At 46.5% G+C, this 23,087-nt stretch overlaps 1 non-coding gene across 1 annotated transcript; it reads right to left on the bottom strand.

Annotated features, from left to right (window-relative positions):
* Positions 1–13,188: 13,188 nt before the first annotated feature.
* LOC115895037 lies at positions 13,189–13,327 on the bottom strand. The gene has a single exon (XR_004055243.1). It is a non-coding gene; the product is annotated as a small nucleolar RNA SNORA8 (small nucleolar RNA).
* Between the last annotated feature and the right edge of the window lie 9,760 nt (positions 13,328–23,087).

Genomic DNA, 23,087 nt, shown 5'->3' with positions numbered 1-23,087 from the left:
TGATTTTTGTTTTTGTTTGTTTGGTTGGTTTTGGATAAGGTCTTGCCTTGGAGTGCAGTGGCATGGTCTTGACTTACTGCAACCTCTACCACCCAGGCTCTACCCAGGATCCTCCCACCTCTGTGCACACACCACCACCCCCAGCTAATTCTTTTGTACATTTTTTTTTTTTTTGTAGAGATAAGGCCTCACTATGTTGCCCATCTGGTTTCGAACTCCTGGGCTCAAGCGACCTTCCCACTGCAGCCTCCCAAAGTGCTGGGATTACAGCCGTGAGCCACTGTGCCCGGCCCGAAAATACTTAGTGTGTTAGTAGATGTAAAGACTCTCTCGTTTTGAGCTATATCAGAGGTAATCTGTTACTTGTAACGATTCAAGTACCCACATTTGCAAATGATTTATTTTTTTTATTGTGATAAAACATACATGATGGAAAATGTACTATTTCAACTACTTTTAGGTGTACAGTTTGTAGCATAAAATACATTCACATTGCCGTGCGACCATCATCTCCATCCATCCCCAGAACATTTTTTATCTTCCCCAACAGAAACTCTGTGCCCATCAGGCAATTCCCCATTCCTCCTACCTTTCAGCTCCTGTCAACCGCCATTCTACTTTCTGGCAAATCATTTTTTTTTTTTTTTTGAGACATTGTCTTACTCTGTCACCCAGGCTGGAATGCAGTGGCACGGTCTCCGCTCACTGCAACTTCCGCCTGCCAGGTTCAAGCGATTCTCCTGCCTCAGCCTCCCAAGTAGCTGGGATTACAGGTGCCCACCACCACGCCCGACAAATTGTGTGTCTGTGTGTGTGTGCGTGTGTGTGTGTGTGTGTGTATTTTTAGTAGAGATGGGGTTTTGCCATGTTGGCCAGGCCAGTTTCAAACTCCTGACCTCAGGCGATCCGCCCACCTCGGCCTCCCAAAGTGCTGGGATTACAGGCGTGAGCCACCACTCCCGGCCCGTAATTTTGTATTTTTAGTTCCCCTAGTGCAAGGACACTCATGGGAGGAAATGCCTTTCTTGGCTAGCTGTGTGCTTATCTGCGATGCCTGGAACTGCTCAACCATCTTTTGACCGCGAGGAGGGATGCTGCTGACATGCTGAGTGTGGCCAAATGGACAGTTGGAAAGCTGGAAAGCACCTCGGTCTTCAATGTCATGGTTGAGCCCCTGCGTTTAACCCGGAACCCACGCCTCTGCCTTTGAACCTCTGATTATGTGAAGTCATACATATCCTTACTGGTTAAGCCAGTGGCTCTCAAACTTCCAGTCTCAGGACCTCTTTAAGCACTTAAAAATTGCTGAAGACCCCAAGAAGCTTTTGTTTATGAGTGCTATCTTTTTGTTAATATAAACAATATGTTTTTATTAAAAATTGTTGTATTTTCCAAAAGAAAAAAGGATTAGTAAGAAGAGCAGTCATTTTACCTTTTTGCAAATCCCTTTTTTTTTTTTTTTTTTTTGAGATGGAATTTCGCTTTCTTGCCCAGGCTGGAGTGCAGTGGCACAATCTCAGCTCACTGCAACCTCCGCCTCCTGGGTTCAAGTGATTCTCTTGCCTCAGCCACCCAAGTAGTTGGGATTACAGGCATGTGCCACCATGCCCGGCTAATTTTTCTATTTTTAGTAGAGATGGGGTTTCACTATGATAGCCAGGCTGGTCTCAAACTCCTGACCTCGTGATACATCCACCTCGGCCTCCCAGTGTTGGGATTACAGGCATGAGTTACCGCACCTGGCCTGCAAATCTCTTTAATGTCTGAAATAACTCTAGGTAGCTAGGGCCTCATAGTAGTTTCTGTATTCAATCTGTTGTAGTATCACACACGATACAGGTACTCCAGTTTACATGTATAAAAGAATGAGTGTGGGCCGGGCGCGGTGGCTTACGCCTATAATCCCAGCACTTCGGGAGGCCGAGGCGGGCAGGTCATGAGGTCGGGAGATCGAGACCATCCTGGCTAACACAGTGAAACCCCCGTCTCTACTAAAAATACAAAATATTAGCCAGGCGTGGTGGTGTGTGCCTATAATCCTAGCTATGTGGGAGGCTGAGACAGGAGAATTACTTGAACCTGGGGGGTGGAGGTTGCAGTGAGCCAAGATTGTGCCACTTCACTCCAGCCTGGGTGAAAGAGCGAAACTCCATCTCAAAACAAAAACAAAAACTTTAATTTTGTGGAAGCTTTGAGCAGAGGTCATGGAGATTCCTAAGCGGTCCCCAGATGACACTTTGAGAGCTGCTGGCCTAACCTATTCTTTATTTTATTTTATTTATTATTTTTGTGGGTACATAGTAGGTGAATGTATGGCCTAAGCCATCCTTGAGTGGATCTTCTACTGCCAAGGGCAAAAATGTTCCTAACTCATACTCCCCCTCAGGACTGGTGTGCTGCTTCCCTTTCCTTAGATTTTTTTTTGTTTGTTTGCTTTGTTTTGAGATGATCTCACCCTTGCCCAGGCTGGAGTGCAGTGGCATGATCTTAGCTCACAGCAACCTCCACCTCCCGGGTTCAAGTGATTCTCATGCCTCAGCCTCCCAAGTAGTTGAGATTAGAGGTGCCCACCACCACGCCCAGTTAAATTTTTGTATTTTTAGTAGAGACGGAGTTTCACCATGTTGGCCAGGCTGGTCTCGAACTCCTGACCTCAAGTGGTTCACTTACCTTGGCCTCCCAAAGTTCTGGGATTACAGGCTTGAGCCACAACACCTGACCTTTCTTCTGATTTTTGCATGACTCCCTCTTACTCCATAAAGTCTCCACCCAAAATGTACTAATTACATTCCTTAGTAAAGCTATCTTGGGTCACCTGGGTAACTGTCTCCTTATCTTGCACTTACTGCTACCCTGCACTAGGTTTATATTTGTTTACCAGTCTGTTGTTTAAGAGCATAAGCTTTCCAAGGGCAGGTGCTTTGCTTTGTTCATGGGTGTGGGCACTCCATAAATGTCTGTTGAATGAGTCAATGAATGTGAGTGATGATATAAAGATAATCTAGAATACACTCTAGTTTATATGAAAAATAAGTGATTTGGGCCAGGCACGGTAGCTCATGCCTGTCTTCCTAGCACTTTGGGAGGCTGGGGGAATCACTTGAGGCCAGGAGTTCAAGACCAGCCTGGCCCCGGGTCAACATGGAGAAACCCTATCTCTACTAAAAATACAAAAATTAGCAGGGCAGGCCGGGTGCAGTGGCTCACGCCTGTAATACCAGCACTTTGGAAGGCTGAGGCAGGTGGATCACCTGAGGTCAGGAGTTCAGGACCAGCCTGGCCAACAAGGTGAAACCCTGTCTCTACTAAAAATACAAAAAATAGCTGGGCATGGTGGCAGATGCCTGTAATCCCAGCTACTTGGGAGGCTGAGGCAGGAGAATTGTTTGAACCCGGGAGGTGGAGGCTACCGTGAGCCCAGGTCATGCCACTGCACTCCAGCCTGGGTGACAGAGCAAGGCCTCATCTAAAAAAAAAAAGGGCTTTTTGTGATGTATTTTAATTTCTTCAGCAACGTTTTTTTATTTTTATTTATTTGTTTTTTTGAAAAGAGTCCCGCTCTGTCGTCCAGGAGTGCAGTGGCACGATCCCGGCTCACTGCAATCTCTACCTCCTGGGTTCAGGCGATTCTTCAGCTTCAGCCTCCTGAGTAGCTGGGATTACAGGCTCCCACCACCACGCCTGGCTAATTTTTGTATTTTAGTAGAGACGGGGTTTCGCCATGTTGGCCAGGCTGATCTTGAACCCCTGCCCTAAGATGATTCTCCTGCCTCAACCTCCTAAAGTGCTGGGATTACAGGCGTGAACCACCGTGCCTTGCCGAACCTTTTAATTAGAAGGTTATCTGATGGTCCTCAATGGAGAGATAGTACTATGGGGCTATGGGAAGTGTGGGCATTTTATAATTAAGGCACTAGTACCAGCACTTTGCATTTTCTTTATTTCAATAGACTTTAATAATTTAGAACAGTTTTAAGTTTGCACCAAAATTGAGAGGAAGATACAGAGACTTCTCATATGCCTATTGCCCCCATATAGGACAGCCTCCCCCAATATCAATATCCCCCGCCAGAGCGGCACATTTGTTACTGTCAGAGGCATTTGAACCAGAGCTACTCCATCTTGAACAGGAGCTGGGTAAAATAAGGCTGAGACCTGCTGGCTGAGACCTACTGGCTGCATTCCCAGGAGGTTAAGGCATTCTTAATCACAGGATGAGATAGGAGGTCCGCACAAGATACAGGTCACAAAGACCTTGCTGACAAAAGGATGTGGTAAAGAAGATGGCCAAATCCCGGCCGGGCGCGGTGGCTCAAGCCTGTAATCCCAGCACTTTGGGAGGCCGAGACGGGCGGATCACGAGGTCAGGAGATCGAGACCATCCTGGCTAATACGGTGAAACCCCGTCTCTACTAAAAAATACAAAAAAAAAAAAAACTAGCCGGGCGACGAGGCGGGCGCCTGTAGTCCCAGCTACTCAGGAGGCTGAGGCAGGAGAATGGCGTAAACCCGGGAGGCGGAGCTTGCAGTGAGCTGAGATCCGGCCACTGCACTCCAGCCTGGGCGGCAGAGCAAGACTCCGTCTCAAAAAAAAAAAAAAAAAAAAAAAAAAGATGGCCAAATCCCACCAAAACCAAGATGGGGATGAAAGTGACCTCTGGTCATCCTCACTGTTCATTACATGCTCATTATAATGTATTAGCATGCTAAAAGACACTCCCACCAGCGCCATGACAGTTTACAAATGCCATGGCAATGTCCAGAAGTTACCCTATATGGTCTAAAAAGGGAAGGAACCCTCAGTTCCAGGAATTGCCCACCCCTTTCTGGGGAAACTCACGAATAATCCATCCCTGGTTTAGCATATAATCAGGAAATGACCATAAAAGTTGCCAGCCAGCAGCCCTTGGGGCTGTTCTGCCTATGGAATAGCCATGCTTTATTCCTTTACTTTCCTAATAAACTTGTTTTCACTTTATGGATTGGTTTCGAATTCTTTCTTGCACAAGATCCAAGAACCCTCTGTTGGAGTATGAATTGAGATCCCTTTCCAGTAACATTACCATCAATGGAACTGTGCCACATCATCACCCAAAGCCCATAGTTTACATTAAGGTTCACTCTTGGTGTCGTACGTTATGGGCTTGGACAAATGTAACATGACGTGCATGTATCTGCATTAAAATATCATGCAGAGTAGTTCCACCCTCCCAAAAATCCTGAGCTTCACCTATTCATCTGCACTTCACTTTTTTTTTCCTGGAAATGCCTGGGCCTAACAGTCAGTTCCCTGGAATGGTGAATGGTAGAAGTGCAGGTAACACAGTCTTTTTTTTTTTTTTTTTTTTTAGATGAAGTCTTGCTGTGTCGCCCAGGCTGGAGTGCAGTGGTGCAATCTCGGCTCACTGCAACCTCCGCCTTCTAGGTTCAAGTGATTCTCCTGCCTCAGCCTCCCAAGTAGTTGGGATTACAGGTGCCCACCACCACGCCCAGCTAATTTTTGTATTTTTAGTAGAGACAGGGTTTCACCATGTTAGCCAGGCTGGTCTTGAACTCCTGACCTCAGATGATCCACCCACCTTGGCCTCCCAAAGTTCTAGGATTACAGGTGTGAGCCACCGTGCCCGGCCCAAGTAACACAGTCTTATGTGCTGTTTACACACTTTGATTGGGACTGGATTCTAGGGAAGAAAACATAACAAACCAAGCCAGATGGATCACAGTTTTGCCCTTCATATTATCATGTTATCATTTTCCCTTCAGAGGTCTTTTGGTTTGTTTATTTGTTTGTTTGGGTTTGAGATGGCGTCTTGCTCTGTCGCCCAGGCTGGAGTGCAGTGGCATGATCTCAGCTCACTGCAACCTCTGCCTCCCGGATTCAGACGCTTCTTCTGCCTCAGCCTCCCAAGTAACTGGGACTACAGGTGCAGGCCACCACGCCTGGCTAATTTTTTGTATTTTTAGTAGAGACAGGGTTTCATCATGTTGGCCAGGCTGGTCTCGAACTCCTGACTTCGAGGCAGGCAGATTACTTGAGGTCAGGAGTTCCAGACCAGCTTGGCTAACATGGTGAAACCCCCATCTCTAGTAAAAATACAAAATTAGCCAGGTGTGGTGGTGGAGGCCTGTAGTCCCAGCTACTCGGGAGGCTGAGGCAGGAGAATCACTGGAACCTGGGAGGCAGAGGTTGCAGTTAGCTGAGATCGTGCCACTGCACTCCAGCCTGAGTGACAGAATGAGACTCCGTCTCAAAAAAAAAAATTGATTTTTAAAATATAGTTTCATGATTTCCTTTTGTCAAAATGGCCTATAGCGTTGTATCTAAATATCTGTTAGGATGTACTTTGCTCAATCGTACAAAATCTCTCAAAAGGCGGTCATGAGCTTTCCTGACAGGAATTCTCAGATTCTGATTTGAACTTGATGGCCTGGAAACAGGAACATCAGGGTGGTTATGGTGCTGTACATGTTCCAAAGCAGCCCCATGAAGTCTGTCCAGTAAATTTGGTTATCTGGCCTAACCTAGATAATAATATCTAGACTGGAAAAACAGATTTGCTCTTATTGTTATTACTGTTGTTTTGTAATTAAAGTTCTATTTAATAGAGAGTTACTATTTAGGTCATACCTTGCTGACTTAATATTGAAAGAATTAACAAATCTCACTTCCTCGGGCTCTCCCAGCCTGAGAGGCTGGGCATGGAGACATGAGTAATAATCCTAATTGTAATGAGGCTGGGTGAGCTGAATTTTCATCCTGCTCCCACCCCCCGAGGCGCCAAGAAACCTTCTGGCAATTTAGGCCTGCCAGCAATGGTTGCCAGTGAAGGTAGGATGCTTTGTCATGCAACCGTGGGCAAGGAACACGGGCATACTCACGTGCTAAGCACGGGGCAAAACAGATTCGTTTACAAGGAACAGGGTCAAAGCTGTATTAACAGAAAGCATATGAATCTCCTATGCAGTCCAGACAGGAGAGGGTTTTGGAAGAAAATTAATCAAGGCAACGTATGTTTGATTTTTTTTTTTTTTTTTTTTTGAGATGGAGTTTTGCTCTTGCTGCCCAGGCTGGAGTGCCGTGGTGTAATCTTGGCTCACTGCAACCTGTGCCTCCCGGGTTCAAGCGATTCTCCTGCCTCAGTCTCCCGAGTAGCTGGGATTATACGCATGTGCCACCACGCCCGGCTAATTTTGTATTTTTAGTAGAGATGGGGTTTCTCCGTGTTGGTCAGGCTGGTCTCGAGCTCCCAACCTTAGGTGATCCGCCTGCTTCTGCCTCTTAAAGTGCTGGGATTACAGGCGTGAGCCACCTTGCCCGGTCACATATGTTTGATTTTAAATACACTAGGCCAAACCAGCTGCAGCTCCAAGTTGAGCCTCTCCCTGCCCTAAGACATCCCCCACATTGTTGAAACCAGAGCTTACTCTCATGTCCCTGGGGAAGCCAGGAAGGATGGAGCTCCAGGAGCCTAGTTGGCCCCTTTGCAGGAGCAGCAGTGACTGGGCCATCAACATGCTTTTGATACCAGAGGCTTGTGAAATTTGCAAGACACAGAGAGGGAGAAGGATGGGAATTGGAGCTGGATCATTTTGTAGGGAAAGGTGATCAACAGGCAAGAAAGAGGAGGAAGGGAATCCAAAGTAAGAGGCCGCTTACAAGCAAGTCAGAATGTACTTTTATTATTATTTGCCAGAAAATCTACTGCATGACGCAATATTCTATATACTGTCTAAATTACCAAAAGAAAAAACATGGAATTGTATTCAGAATTCGAATGGATTTAGCAGATTTTACACCTAGCAAATGTCTGGGTTTTTGTTGGTTTGTGTTTGAGGTGTAAGGAAGAAGTCATACCTTGAATATAATCTTGGATCCTATCACAAGCATTTAAATTCAATGGCTCAACACAAACCCAAGAAGTGCCCTAAAGAACAGGACTTTGCAGAATAAATAGGCGAACTGCCCAAATGGCTAATTTAGGTTTTCCAACAGGGCTATTCCTGTTGGAGGTAGACACTGGACACTGGATGCTCTTAATTTATTTTTCAAATGTGAAAAAAAAAAAAGTTATATTGGTGGTGAAAGTCCTTCCTCACCTCTGAGAGACGAGTAATGCAAACTATGGGACGGATGAGGTCAGGGTACTGGGTATGAGGCTCTGGTTTCAGCAAGGCAGCAGCTGGAAAAACTGTCCAACCTCTTCTTCTTGGCAAATGGGACCTTGGATTCTAGCCCAGGCCAGGAGCTTGGGAGTCAGGTCTGGGCTTGAAAGAGGGCATGATTGGTCAGCAGTTATGAGGCAATGGAAAAGAGTGAAATTGATTCTCCAGTGAGGGTGGGTTAGGCCTGTGCTCTGGGTCATGGTGCAAAGGTGAACTGGTGTTGAGTCTCGGGAAAGGGCAAACAAGGAAGCAAGGAAAGCTTTGAAACATCAAGTCCAAAGCCAGGATTTGAAAGGGTGGGTTGGCAGTCCTGAATTGGCAAGAAGAGGGAGGCCTGAAGATCCCCAGAGGAAAATTTACAAAGGCAAGAACTTTTATGGAGTGGAATGGAGAGGACTGTTGAGAAGTCCTCATCATCATCGGACTGTGGAAGGGAGGACCTGCTGTGGGCCTTGGAAAACTGTAATCAATGCCAAACAGAATGGGTGAATCTTCTGAGATACTTTCCAGGAAAAAGGGGGAGGGCAATGTCTGTCTGTCTGTTTGTTTGTTTGTTTGTTTGTTTGTTTGTTTTTGAGACGGAGTCTCGCTCTGTCGCCCAGGCTGGAGTGCAGTGGCCGGATCTCAGCTCACTGCAAGCTCCGCCTCCTGGGTTTACGCCATTCTCCTGCCTCAGCCTCCCGAGTAGCTGGGATTACAGGCGCCCGCCACCTCGCCCGGCTAGTTTTTTTGTATTTTTTTTTTAGTAGAGACGGGGTTTCACCGTGTTCGCCAGGATGGTCTCGATCTTCTGACCTCGTGATCCGCCCATCTCGGCCTCCCAAAGTGCTGGGATTACAGGCTTGAGCCACCGCGCCCGGCCTGTTTGTTTGTTTGTTTGAGATGGAGTCTCACTCTGTCGCCAAGGCTGGAGTGCAATGGCACGATCTCGGCTCACTGCAACCTCCGCCTCCCAGGTTCAAGCGATTCTCCTGCCTCAGCCTCCTGAGTAGCTGGGATTACAGGCGTGCACCACCAGGCCCGGCTAATTTTTACATTTTTTAGTAGAGATGGGATTTCACCATATTGGCCAGGCTGGTCTCGAACTCCTGACCTCAAGGGAACCGCCAGCCTTGGCCTCCCAAAGTGTTGGGATTACAGGTGTAAGCCACTGCACCTAGCCTGGCAATATTTATTTGCATTCAGAGACACCCCTACTCCCGCGCTCCCTCCTCGCCACTCAGCATCCTCCCACCCTCCACCTTCCCAGGCAGGGCTTGTCCTCTTCAGTTCCATTTAGTGTCTGCAGCTGCTCTCTGCGCAGTTGTTACCGGTGATAAAAGAAAAACTTCAGCCAAATTAAATTTAATTGAGTGTAATTGAGCAATGACAATTTGCAAATTGGGTAGCCCCCAGAATCGCAGCAGATTCAGAGACTCCAGCGCAGCCACGTGGTGGAAGACGGTTTATAGACAAAAAATGGGAAATGACATACAGAAGTTGGAAGTAAGGTACAGAACAGCTGGACTGGTTACACCTCATTCTGTGCCTTATTTGAACAGATTTTGAACACTCAGCAGTGTATAAATCGCTGAAGTATGGCCACAGGGATTGGCCAAGACCTAGCTATTGTTACAGGCGCATACTCCTAGGTTAGGTTTTCCATCTTGTCTACCTATTAAGCTAGGTTTTGGTTCATCCACAAGGACTCAAATATAGAAGTACGGAGTCCTTCTCAGGCCATATTTAGTTTGCTTTAACACCGGAAATGGGTCCCAATCAAGACCTCAAGAGAGGGTCCTTGGATCTTGCACAAGAAAAAAATCGAGGTGAATCCATAAAGTGAAAGCAAGTTTATTAAGAAAGTAAAGGAGGCCGGGCGCGGTGGCTCAAGCCTGTAATCCCAGCACTTTGGGAGGCCGAGATGGGCGGATCACGAGGTCAGCAGATCGAGACCATCCTGGCTAACACAGTGAAACCCCATCTCTACTAAAAAATACAAAAAACTAGCCGGGCGAGGTGGTGGGCGCCTGTAGTCCCAGCTACTCAGGAGGCTGAGGCAGGGGAATGGCGTAAACCTGGGAGGCGGAGCTTGCAGTGAGCTGAGATCCGGCCACTGCACTCCAGCCTGGGCGACAGAGCAAGACTCCGTCTCAAAAAAAAAAAAAAGAAAGAAAGTAAAGGAATAAAGAACAGCTACTCCAGCTACTCCACAGGCAGAGGAGCAGCTTGGGCTGCTGGACTAAGGATACGTATAGTTATTTCCTGATTATATGCTAAACAAGGGGTGGATTGTTTATGAGTTTTCTGGGAAAGGGGTGGACAAGTCTCGGAATTAAGGATTCCTCCCTCTTTTAGACCATGTAGGGTAAGCTCCTGACCATGGCATTTGTAAACTGTCACGCTGCGGCTGGGAGTGTCTTTTAGCATGCCAGTGAATTATAATTAGCGTATAATGAGCAGCGAGGATGACCAGAGGTCACTCTCGTTGCCATCTTGGTTTTGGTGGGATTTGGCCAGCTTCTTTACCACAACCTGTTCTATCAGCAAGGTCTTTGTGATCTGTATCTTGTGCAGACCTCCCGTCTCGTCCTGTGACTTAGAGTGCCTAACCTCCTGGGAATGCAGCCCAGTAAGTCTCAGCCTCTTTTTACTCAGCCCCTATTCGAGATGGAGTCGCTCTGGTTTAAACACCTCTGACACACTGAGTAATTGGGCAGGTTTCTGTGGCTGGGTGCTCCTTGCTACTTATGATCCAGGAAGTAGAGGTTGCTTATACCCACAAGGGATCTGGGACAAAGGGAGCTACCCTCTGCCTGCTCTGCTCTGGGTAATCGCTTTGCTGTTTTTGCTTTTTTTGTTGTTGTTGTTGAGACAAGGTCTCCCTCTGTCGCCCAGGCTGGAGTACAATGGCACAATCTCAGGCTCAATCCTCCCACCTCAGCCTCCTAAGTAGCTGGGACTACAGAAGTGCACCACCGTGCCCGGCTAGTTTTTGTATTTATTTTTTAGAGAAGGGGTTTCACCATGTTGCCCAGGCTGGTCTTGAATTCCTGCGCTCAAGCAATCCTCCCACCTCGACCTTCCAAAGTGCTGGGATTACAGGTGTGAGCCACCGTCCCTGGTTCCTGGATTTTTTTTGCTGGCCTTTCTCTAAACCAAATACACACTGAATGCTAATTAGTGTGTAAAAGCAGCTCTTTTCTAAAGAGTTTAAGATCTGATGCAAAGACACACCAAATAGGAAGGAGATGGTGACTGGGGCCATATCCTTGTCTGCTTGGTCATTTTCAACTGGATCATGCCCATTACCCTCCTTTTAACCAAACATTTTGTAATACTCTCTCTGTTCTCCTGAAATGAAATTCATGGGAGAGGGGAGGTTGAGGGGGCAGGAAGAGCATCAGCAAGAATAGCTAATGGATGTTGGGCTTAACACCCAGGCGATGGGATGATCTGTGCAGTAAACCACCATGGCACATGTTTACGTATGTAACAAACCTGCACGTCCTGCACATGTACCCCTGAACTTAAAATAAAAGTTGAAGATAAAAAAAGAAATTAATATAGAAAATAATCCACCTATGCACATAATTCAAAAAACGAAACTCCACTATATAATGCCCTAATATAAAGGAGAAATAAATGGCCCCACACTGCCACGTTCATTGAAGCTGGATTTTCTTTTCTTGGTCTACTGAGTCAAATGTTCATCTCTTCCAGAGACACCTCCCAGAAACATCCAGAAATAATGTTTCACCAGCTATCTGTGCATCCCTCAAGCCAGTCCAGCTGACACATTAAAATAAACCATCACAACCGAGATCATTATAAACACCTAATGGGCCAGGCGCGGTGGCTCATGCCTGTAATCCCAGCACTTCGGGAGGCCAAGATGGGTGGATCACCTGAGGTCAGGAGTTCAAGACCAGCCTGACCAACATGGAGAAACCCCGTCTCTACCAAAAATACAAAATTAGCCAGGCATGGTGACACATGCCTGTAATCCCAGCTACCAGAGAGGCTGAGGCACGAGAATTGCTTGAACCTGGGAGGCAGAGGTTGTGGTGAGCCGAGATCGCGCCATTGCACTCCAGCCTGGGCAACAAAAGTGAAACTCCATCTCAAAAATAAATAAATAAATAAAAAGTAAAAATAAACACCTATCTGAGGCCCGGTGCCATATCTTTTGCCTGTAATCCCCACACTTTGGGAGGCCAAGGCAGCTGGATCACTTGAGCCCAGGAGTTTGAGATCAGCTGGAGCAACATGGCGAAACCCCATCTCTACAAAAAATACAAGAAAAAATTAGCCGGGTGTGGTGGTGTGTACCAGTGGCCCCAACTACTTGGAAGGATTGCTGATCACACTACTGCCCTCCAGCCTGGGCAACAGAGTGAGACCCTATCAAACAGCAGGAACAACAACAAAAAACACTACCACGATTGATAAAATTTATCTTTTTTTTTTTTCCCAAAACAGAATCTTGCTCTGTGGCCCAGACTGAAGATGGGGTTTCACCATGTTGGCCAGGATGATCTTGATCCCTTGACCTCGTGATCTGCCCGCCTCAGCCTCCCAAAGTGCTGGGATTACAGGCATGAGCCACCGTGACTAGCTGAGGTAACATTAGGCAAAAGTATTCAAAGTCAATAGATTCTTATTCAAGGAATTCCATGTTGTGATTTTTTTCCATCATCCATCAGGGTCACTTTAGATTCTCTAAAGAGCTGGAGTCAAAAGATTTATCTTCAGGTTAGCCCTTTTTAACGAAACTGATGCTTATTTTACTCCAGTTGTCCTGTCAGCCCATAATTCTTTTATTTTGGCTTCTGTCATCTCCTTTTAATATGGATATACTGATAAAGACTTCAAAATTCACCAATAATCTTTGGGATCTAATCTCTTCGACCATTTCACTTTAGGGTCATCTTTACTGTAGGTGGTGGATGTGCCTGGTCCTCAATTCAACACCCTGGAAGAAGAAAAGCATTGCCTACTGTTATAGAGTATGCCAAACTGAGCACTCTGTGAAACCTATGCAAATACTGTATCAATAGAAATACCAGGTTTAACAAGCACAAAGTCAAGAAAACCAACAATGGCAGATATTGAATTTCGATAGCACTGACCTTTGAACACCCTAGCAAGAGTAAACTGCTGGGTGCAGATACCATGCAGTGCAAGATCTTCTTTTTTTTTTTTGAAACAGGGTCTTGCTTTGTTTCCCAGACTGGATTGCAGTGGCATGATAATGGCTCACTGCAGCCCTGACCTCCCAGGCTCAAGCTATCCTCCCACCTCTCAGCCTCCCAAGTAGCTGGAACCACAGCCATATGACACCACGTTCAGCTAATTTGTAGAGACAGGGTCTCCCTGTGTTGCCCAGGCTGGTCTTGAACTCCTGGCCTTCAATGATCCTCCTGCCACAGCCTCCCAAAGTGTTGGGGTTACAGGTATTAGCCACTGTACCTGGCCTATCTATGATCTTTGATCTAAAATTCCAGCTTCCGGCTGGGTGCGGTGGCTCAAGCCTGTAATCCCAGCACTTTGGGAGGCCGAGACGGGCGGATCACGAGGTCAGGAGATCAAGACCATCCTGGCTAACACGGTGAAACCCCGTCTCTACTAAAAAATACAAAAAACTAGCCGGGCGAGGTAGCGGGCGCCTGTAGTCCCAGCTACTCGGGAGGCTGAGGCAGGAGAATGGCGTAAACCTGGGAGGCAGAGCTTGCAGTGAGCTGAGATCCGGCCACTGCACTCCAGCCTGGGCGGCAGAGCGAGACTCCGTCTCAAAAAAAAAAAAAAAAAAAAATCCAGCTTCAGGCCAGGCACAGTGACTCATGTATGTAATCCTAGCACTTTAGGAGGCCGAGGCGGTTGGATCACTTGAGGCCAGGAGTTCAAGACCAGCCTGGCCAACGTGGTAAAATCCCATGTCTACTAAAAATACAACATTAGCCGGGCATGGTGGCACGTGCCTGTAATCACAGTTACTCGGGAGGCTGAGGCAGGAGAATTGTCTGAGCCCAGGAGGTGGAGGTTGCAGTGAGTCGATCTTGCCACCACACTCAAGCCTGGGTAACAGACTGAGACTCTGTCTCAAAAAAGAAAACCAAACAAAACAAAAAACAAACAAACAAAATAAAGAATAGAGTACTGATACATGCTACAACATGGATGAACTTCAAAACATCAGGCTAAGTTGAAAGAAATCTCAAAAGACCACATACTGTATGATTCCATTTAGATAAAATGTCGATAAAAGGCTAATCCATAGAGACAAAAAGTAGACTAGTGGGTGCCACGGGCTGGAGGAAGGATGGGAAGTGACTTTAAATGGGCATAAACTTTCTTCCTAAAGTGATGAAATGTTCTAAAATTGGATAGTGGTGGTGGTTGCACAACTCTTTGTACTGAAGACCAATGAGTTGTGCACTTTATTTATTTACTTATTTTTAAGATGGAGACTTACTCTGTCGCCCAGGCTGGAGTGCAGTGGCCCGATCTCAGCTCACTGCAAGCTCCACCTCCCGGGTTCACACCATTCTCCTGACTCAGCCTCCAGAGTAGCTGGGACCACAGGCGCCCGCCACCACGCCCAGCTAATTTTTTGTATTTTTAGTAGAGACGGGGTTTCACCGTGTTAGCCAGGATGTTCTCGATCTCCTGACCTCCTGATCTGCCCGCCTCGGCCTCCCAAAGTGCTGAGATTACAGGCGTGAGCCACCGCACATGGCCAAAAAAGATTTCTTAATTGGTAAATTATTTTTATTTATGTACTGTTCATGGAGATAAGCACTGGCTGAGTTGTGCAGTTTAAATGGGCGAATCTAATGTTATATAAATTATATCTCAATAAAAAGGTGGGTTCTGGTCGGGTGGGGTACCTCACGCCTGTAATTCTATCACTTTGGAAGGCCAAGGTGAGCGGATCACAAGGTCAGGAGTTCGAGACCGGCCTGGCCAAAATGATGAAACCCCGTCTCTACTAAAAATACAAAAATTAGCTGGGTGTGGTGGCGTGAGCCTGTAGTCTTGGGAGCCTGTAGTCTTGTAGCTACCTGGGAAGTGGAGGTAGAAGAATTGCTTGAACCCGGAAGGCGGAGGTTGCACAGAGCCGGGATCATGCTACTGCACTCCAGCCTGGGTAACAGAGCACAACTCTGTCTCAAAAAAAAAAAAAAAAAAAAAAAAAAAAAGGTGGGTTCCAGCCCACCTTTATAACATGGTGAAACACCATCTCTATAAAAAATACAAAAATTTAGCTGGGCATGGTGGCACATACCTGTAGACCTAGCTACTAGGGAGGCTGAGGTAGGAAGATCATCTGAACCCAGGAGCTTCAGGCTGCAGTGAGATGTGATTATGCCACTTTACTCCAGCCTGGGTAACAGAGTGAGACTCTGTCTCAGAAACAAAAACAAACACAAGATGGATTTTTTTTTTTTAAAGAACTAAATCTGGCTGGACGGGGTGGCTCACACCTGTAATCCCAGCACTTTGGGAGGCCAAGGCGGGTGGATCATGAGGTCAGGAGTTTGAGACCATCCTGGCCAACATGGTGAAACCCCATCTCTGCTAAAAATAATAATAAAAAAAAAAATTAGCCGAGTGTGGTGGCGGGCGCCTGTGATCCCAGCTACTCAGGAGACTGAGGCAGGAGAATCCCTGGAACCCGGGGGGAGAAGGTTGAGGTGAGCTGAGACCGTGCCACAGCACTTCAGCCTGGGCAACAGAGTGAGACTCTGTCTCAAAAAACAAACAAACAAACAAAAAGAATAAAATGTTACTAGCTCAGGGACATTTGATAAAGTAAATGAAACTTCTTTCAACTTAACAAAACTTATTAAGCATGTCAGGCATACTTGCTAATGCCTACAAGCTATGTAAAAGAATACAAAAAGGTTTCTGGTTTGAGACCTAAGAAAATGTATTTTTGTTTGTTTGTTTGTTTGAGATAAAGTCTCATTCTTGTCGCCCAGGCTGGAGTGCAATGGGGTGATCTCAGCTGACTGCAACCTCCGCCTCCCAGGTTCAAGTGATTATCCTGCCTCAGTCTCCCGAGTAGCTGGGATTACAGGAACCTGTCACCATGCCTGGCTAACTTTTCATCATGTTGGCTGGGCTGGTGTTGAACTCCTGACCTCAGGTGATCATCCGCCTCGGCCTTCCAAAGGGCTGGTTTTATAGGCGTGAACCACCGCACCCGGCCAATATGTATTTGTTTTAAACTATAAAAACTTAACAATTAAAATTAATAAAATGCTAACAAATTATAACGTTATGTCAACTAACTAATAAAACTCATCTCATATAAAATTTGGCTGGGTGTGGTGGCTCATGCTTGTAATCCCAGTACTTTGGGAGGCCAAGGCGGATGGATTACCTGAGGTCAGGAGTTGGAGACCAGCCTGGCCAACATGGCGAAACCCTGTCTCTAATAAAAATACAAAAATTAGCTGGGCGTGGTGGCAGGCACCTGTAATCCCAGCTACTCAGGAGGCTGAGGCAGGAGAATCACTTGAACCCAGGAGACAGAGGTTGCAGTGAGCCGCGATCGAGCCACTGCTCCAGGCCTGGGCAACAGAGTGAGACTCTATCTCAAAAAAAGCAAACAAGCAAAGTCATCTCATATAAAACTAATATATATACACATAGATTAATATAATATGAGATGTGGGCATATTTCATGTTTGACATATCAGGTGAGACTTCCACAAGCCAGGACTGTGAAGGTCTTAGGCCAGGATGGCTGCCTCCCTCAGCCAATTCTTGCTTTCTTTAAAGTGAGATCTTTCTTAAGGCTTCTTTTTTTTTTTTTTTTGAGACAGAGTCTCACTCTGTCACCCAGGCTGGAGCGCAGTAGCGCATCTCCGCTCACTGCAAGCTCTGCCTCCCAGGTTCATGCCATTCTCCTGCCTCAGCCTCCCGAGTAGCTGGGACCACGGGTGCCCGCCGCCACGCCCGGCTAATTTTTTTTGTATTTTTAGTACAGACAGGGTTTCACTGTGTTAGCCAGGATGGTCTCGATCTCCTGACCTTGTAATCCGCCCACCTCGGCCTCCCAAAGTGCTGGGATTACAGGTATGAGCCACTGTGCTCAGCCTCTTAAGGCTTCTATAGTCCTTTCTGGCAATCTTGCACTTGCCCGGGCACCCTATTTCCTCAGATACATCAATAATAGATAGGGTTGAAGTTTTTGCCTCCCAGAAAGCAACATCTTTCTCAGTGTATGCAAATAGCTGTGTGACAAAGAAAGTGTGTCATCTTACAGCACTCCACAGAGGAGCACTAGACTCTACCATACAAGGAGCCTGGTTCCAGAAATAGCCCTTACTGTGTTGTGTTTATTCACGTGTCCCCTGTTAAACAGGTGTGCTCCCTGAGAACTGGGATATCTCATTTACTCTTTTTTTTGTTGTTTTCTTTTTTTTTTTTTTAAGCTTACAGCACGTGGTATTCCCCGTTGACTTCTCATCCGAGTACTAGCCAGGCCTGACCCTGGTTAACTTCTGAGATCAGATGAGATCAGGCGTGTTCACAGTGGTAGGCCCATGGACTCATTTACTTTTGAATCCTAAGGTCTGGCACAACTCCAGACACATGCTCTGTGTTCAAAAAGAGATTTTTTTCTTTTTTTTTTTTTTGAAACGGAGTCTTGTTGTGTTGCCCAGGCTGGAGTGCAGTGGCACAATCTTGGCTCACTGCAAGCTCTGCCTCCTGGGTTCAAGCGATTCTCCTGCCTCAGCCTTCCGCGTAACTGGGAATACAGGAGCCCGCCACCACGCCCAGCTAATTTGTCTTTTTTTTTTTTTTTGAGACGGAATCTCCTCTGCTGCCCAAGTTGCAGTGCAGTGGCGCCATCTCAGCTCACTGCAAGCCCCGCCTCCCAGGTTCACGCCATTCTCCTGCCTCGGCCTCCCGAGTAGCTGGGTCTACAGGTGCCTGCCACCACGCCCGACTAATTTTTGTATTTTCAGTAGAGATGGGGTTTCACCATATTAGCCAGGATGGTCTCGATCTCCTGACCTTGTGATCCACCCGCCTCAGCCTCCCAAAGTGCTGGGATTACAGGCATGAGCCACTGTGCCCAGCCTCATGCCCAGCTAATTTTTTGTATTTTTAGTAGAGACGAGGTTTCACCATATTGGCCGGGCTGGTCTTGAACTCCTGACCTTGTGATCCATCCGCCTTGGCCTCCCAAAGTGCTGGGATTACAGGCGTGAGCCACCGCACATGGCCAAAAAAGATTTCTTAATTGGTAAATTATTTTTATTTATATACTGTTCATGGAGATAAGCACCATGTCTTTGGGTTTTTGCTTTTATGTCATTCTAAATTTCAATCCTCCTTGCAAAAGAAAATAAAAGTGTTACAATATCACTATTGACCAATCATCATAGTAATAATTGATTTATGCAAGAATCATTAGGCCGGGTGTGGTGGCTCATACCTGTAATCCCAGCACTTTGGGAGGCCGAGGCAGGTGGATCATGAGGTCAGGAGATCGAGACCATCCTGGCTAACGTGGTGAAACCTGTCTCTACCAAAAATACAAAAAAATTAGCCGAGTGTGGTGACAGGTGCCTGTCGTCCCAGCTACTCAGGAGGCTGAGGCAGGAGAATGGCGTGAACCCGGGAGGTGGAGCTTGCAGTGAGCCGAGATCGCGCCATTGTACTCCAGCCTGGACGACAGAGCATGACTCAGTCTCAAAAAAAACAAAAAAAAGAATCGTCAATAAATGCTAAAAGGTTTGAGTGAAAGTTGGAGGATTACACAGTTATTTACACAGTCTCAAAGTGCTTCACACATAATAGTTATTATATTTTATTTTTTGAGGAGTTTCGCTCTTGTTGCCCAGGCTGGAGTGCAATGGCATGATCTCTGCTCACTGCAACCTCTGCCTTCTGGGTTCAAGCGATTTTCCCACCTCGGCCTCCTAAGTCACTGGGATTACAGGCACCAGCCACCATGCCGGGCTAATTTTTGTATTTTTTAGTACAGATGGGGTTTCACCATGTTGGCCAAGCTGGTCTCGAACTCCTGACCTCAGGTGATCTGCCCGCCTTGGCCTCCCAAAGTGCTGGGATTACAGGCATGAGCCACTGTGCCTGGCTACATAATACTTATTTTACAAAGAGAAAATATTAACTTTGCTGTGAAGACAGCTGGTGGACACCATCTCAACCAATGATCAAAATTAACATCCCCAGTAACAGGACAGACTGACATTATAGGTCTCCTGCTATGATGCACTAAGAATAGCACAGCATTACTTCCAGGATATTCCTGCCGCAAATGCACAAACTGAATGTAGTCCTGAGAAAAGCAACAGATGTTTCCAAACTGAGGGACATTCTGCAGAACAACCGACTCCTCAAAAATGTCAAGGCTAGGCCGGGCTAGGTTAGCTAGTAGTATTATATGAAGGTGAATTTTCTGATTTTAATCGTCTTACTGTGGTTATGTTCCCACATAATTCTTTGTTTTTAGGAAATACACACAAAGTGTTTAGAGGCAGGGTGTGGTGGCTCATGCCTGTAATCCCAGTGCTTTGGGAGGTCAAGGCAGGAGTTTAAGAGCTCAGGAGCTCAAGACCAGCCAGGGCAATATAGTGAGACTTCTTCTATGCAAAAAACACACACAAAAAGCAAAACTTATCTGGGCGTGGTTGCACACACCTGTGCTCCCAGCTTCCTGGAAGGCTGAGGTGGGAAAATTGTTGGAGCCTGGGAGGTTGAGGCTGTGGTGAGCCATGATCATACCACTGCACTCAAGCCCGGGCAACAGAGCAAGACCCTATCTCAAGAAAAAAAAAAAAGTGTTTGGAGGTAAAAGGGCAGTGTTTCTGCAACTTATTCTCAAATGTTTCAGAAAAAAATATAGATACAGTGAGAATGATAAAGCAAATGTGATAAAATGTTAACATTTGGGGAATGTGGGTGAAAGTTGTATGGGAACTCCCTCTACTAGTCTTGCAAGAACTTGCAATTATGCAAAAAAGTTACAAAATATTATAATATCTTCTGCCTCTGGACACTAAAGCTATTATGAGATGTTTTCTGTGGCACTAAGGGAATCTGCTAAGCCTGGGAAAGCTGGTCAGAAGGGTTTTGAGTCAGTAGAATTCCCTACCTTTTATCTGTTCTCTCTACAAGGCCCACCCTAGGCCTAATGACTTTTGCATGGGTCTAGGTAAATTAGATTTATATGCAGTATGACTTTATAAATTCCACATGTTAGAATGTACATCTGGCTACATATATTTTTAAAAAATAACAGTGGGGAGGCCGGGTGTAGCAGCTCATGCGTGTAATCCTAGCGCTTTGGGAGGCCAAGGTGGGTGGATCATGAGGTCAGGAGTTTGAGACCAGCCTGGGCAACATGGTGAAACCCCATCTCTACTAAAATTACAAAAAAATTAGCTGGGTGTGGTGGCAGGTGCCTGTAATCCCAGCTACCCAGGAGGCTGAGGCAGGAGAATCACTTGAACCTGGGAGGCAGAGATTGCAGTGAGCTGAGACCGTGCCACTGCACTCCGGCCTGGGCAACGGAGTGAGACTCTTAAAAAAATAAACAACAACAAAAACAAACAAACAAACAAACAGGCTTAAATGCAATAGAAGTTTAGTTCCTCACTCAAATAACAGAATTCAGATGGTCATTCCAGGGCTGGTATGGGGTCCCCTAATCATCAGAGACTCAGACGCCTGTAATTTTCTTCTTATTTTTAGAGACAGAGTCTTGCTGTGTAGTCTTGCTCTGTTGCCAAGGCTGGAGTGCAGTGGCGTGATCTTGGCGGAGTGCAGTGGCGTGATCTTGGCTCTGCAACCTCCACCTCCCAGGCTCAAGTGATCCTCCCACCTTTGCCTCCCCACTAGCTGGGATTACAGGTGTGTGCCAACCCACCTGGCTAATTTTTGTATTTTGTATTATTATTATTATTATTATTATTATTATTATTATTATTATTTTAGTAGAGATGGAGTTTCACCATGTTGGCCAGGCTGGTATTGAACTCCAGGGCTCAAGTGACCTGCTTGCCTCAGCCTCCCAAGGTGCTGGGATTATAGGCGTGAGCCACTGTCCCCGACACCTCTAATTTTTTTTTTTTTTTTTTTTTTTTGAGAAGGAGTCTCGCTTTTGTTGCCCAGGCTAGAGTGTAATTGTGCGATCTCAGCTCACTGCAACCCCTGTCTCCCGGGTTTAAGCGATTCTCCTGCCTCAGCCTCCCAAGTAGCTGGGACTATAGGCGCATGCCACCATGCTCATCTAAGTTTTTGTATTTTTAGTAGAGGCAGGGTTTCACCATGTTGGCCAGGCTGGTCTCAATCTCCTGACCTCAGGTGATCCACCCACCTTGGTCTCCCAAAGTGCTGGGATTACAGGCGTGAGCCACCGCACCCTGCCAACACCTCTAGTTTTAACGCTCTGATGTGCTTAGCACACAGCCTCATGATCCAAGCTGGTTGCTCGAACTCCAGACTGCATATCCACGTTCTACCCAGCAGGAAATAGAAAGGAGCAAAAAAGAGTGCCCATAATCCTTTTTAAAGGACATTTTCTGGACAATGCACATAATAGTTTTGATTGCAACTCTTTGTTCCAGGACAATTTCTTTTTTGTTGTTGTTTTGTTTTTTGTTTTTGAGACAGAGTTTCACTTCTTGTTGCCCAGGCTGGAGTGCAATGGTGCGATCTTGGCTCACTGCAACCTCCGCCTCCCAGGTTCACCCGATTATTCTGTCTCAGCCTCCGGAGTAGCTGGGATTACAGGCATGCACCACCATGTTCGGCTAATTTTGTATTTTTAGTAGAGACGGGGTTTCTCCATGTTGGTCAGGCTGGTCTTGAACTCCTGACCTCAGGTGATCTGCCTGCCTTGGCTTCCCAAAGTGCTGGGATTACCAGCGTGAGCCACCGTGCCCAGCCCGTTCCAGGACAATTTCTAACTGCAAGAGAGGCTGTGAATTGCAGTCTAGGCAGTCATGTTCCATCTGAAAATCAAGGAGAGAGAGAATGGATATTGGGGTGTGTAACAAATCTGTGTTCCAATGCAAGATAAAAGGAATCAGTAAGAAAAATCTTGCAATTATGACTGAAGTGACAGTATTGAGATCACCTGGTGACATAAAGGATACTAGATTTGGAGGTGGGTGGTCTAGGACATGTAAGCAGAGACAGGAGATGTTTTCAAAGAGGAGAAGAAAATGGGAACAACCCTAAGGATGCCCTGGAAGGTAGGAACGAAAGACAGGTGAGAGTTCTGGGTCAGAGCTGTAATTCAGTGATTAAGACTTTAGAAGAGCTGGGTGAGGTGATTCATGCCTGTAATCCAGGTACTTTGGGAGGCTGAGGCGGGAAGATTGCTTGAGCCCAGGAGTTCAAGAACAGCCTTGGCAACATGGCAACCCTGTCTCTACAAAAAATACAAAAATCAAGCGGGCGTGGTGGCATGTGCCTAGTCCCAGCTATTTGGGAGGCTGAGGCAGGAGGATCGTTTGAGACTGGGAGGTGAAAGGTGCAGCGAGCTAAGATCACACCAATGTACTCCAGCCTGGGCAGCAGAGTTAGACCCTGTCTCATTAAAAAACAAACAGACAAACAAACAAACAAAAAACTGTAGCTGAATAGGGAGAAAGGGAAGAGAAGGAAAACAAGGATACGCAAAAGACAAGGAATAAAGTGGCCAGGTGCGGTGGCTCATGCCTGTAGTCCCAGTACTTTGGGAGGCCAAGGTGGGCGGATCAACTGAGGTCAGGAGTTTGAGGCCAGCCTGGACAACATGGTGAAACCCCGTCTATACTAAAATTCCAAAAATTAGCTGGGCATGGTGGTGCATGCCTTTAGTCCCACTACTTGGGAGGCTGAGGTGGGAGAATTGCTGGAACCCGGGAAGCGAAGGTTGCAGTGAGCCAAGATCACGCTACTGCACTGCAGCC

The sequence above is a fragment of the Rhinopithecus roxellana genome, chromosome 19 (genome assembly GCF_007565055.1).
Source record: "Rhinopithecus roxellana isolate Shanxi Qingling chromosome 19, ASM756505v1, whole genome shotgun sequence".
Lineage (NCBI taxonomy): Eukaryota > Metazoa > Chordata > Mammalia > Primates > Cercopithecidae > Rhinopithecus > Rhinopithecus roxellana.
This window is presented reverse-complemented; position numbering and strand designations above follow the sequence as displayed.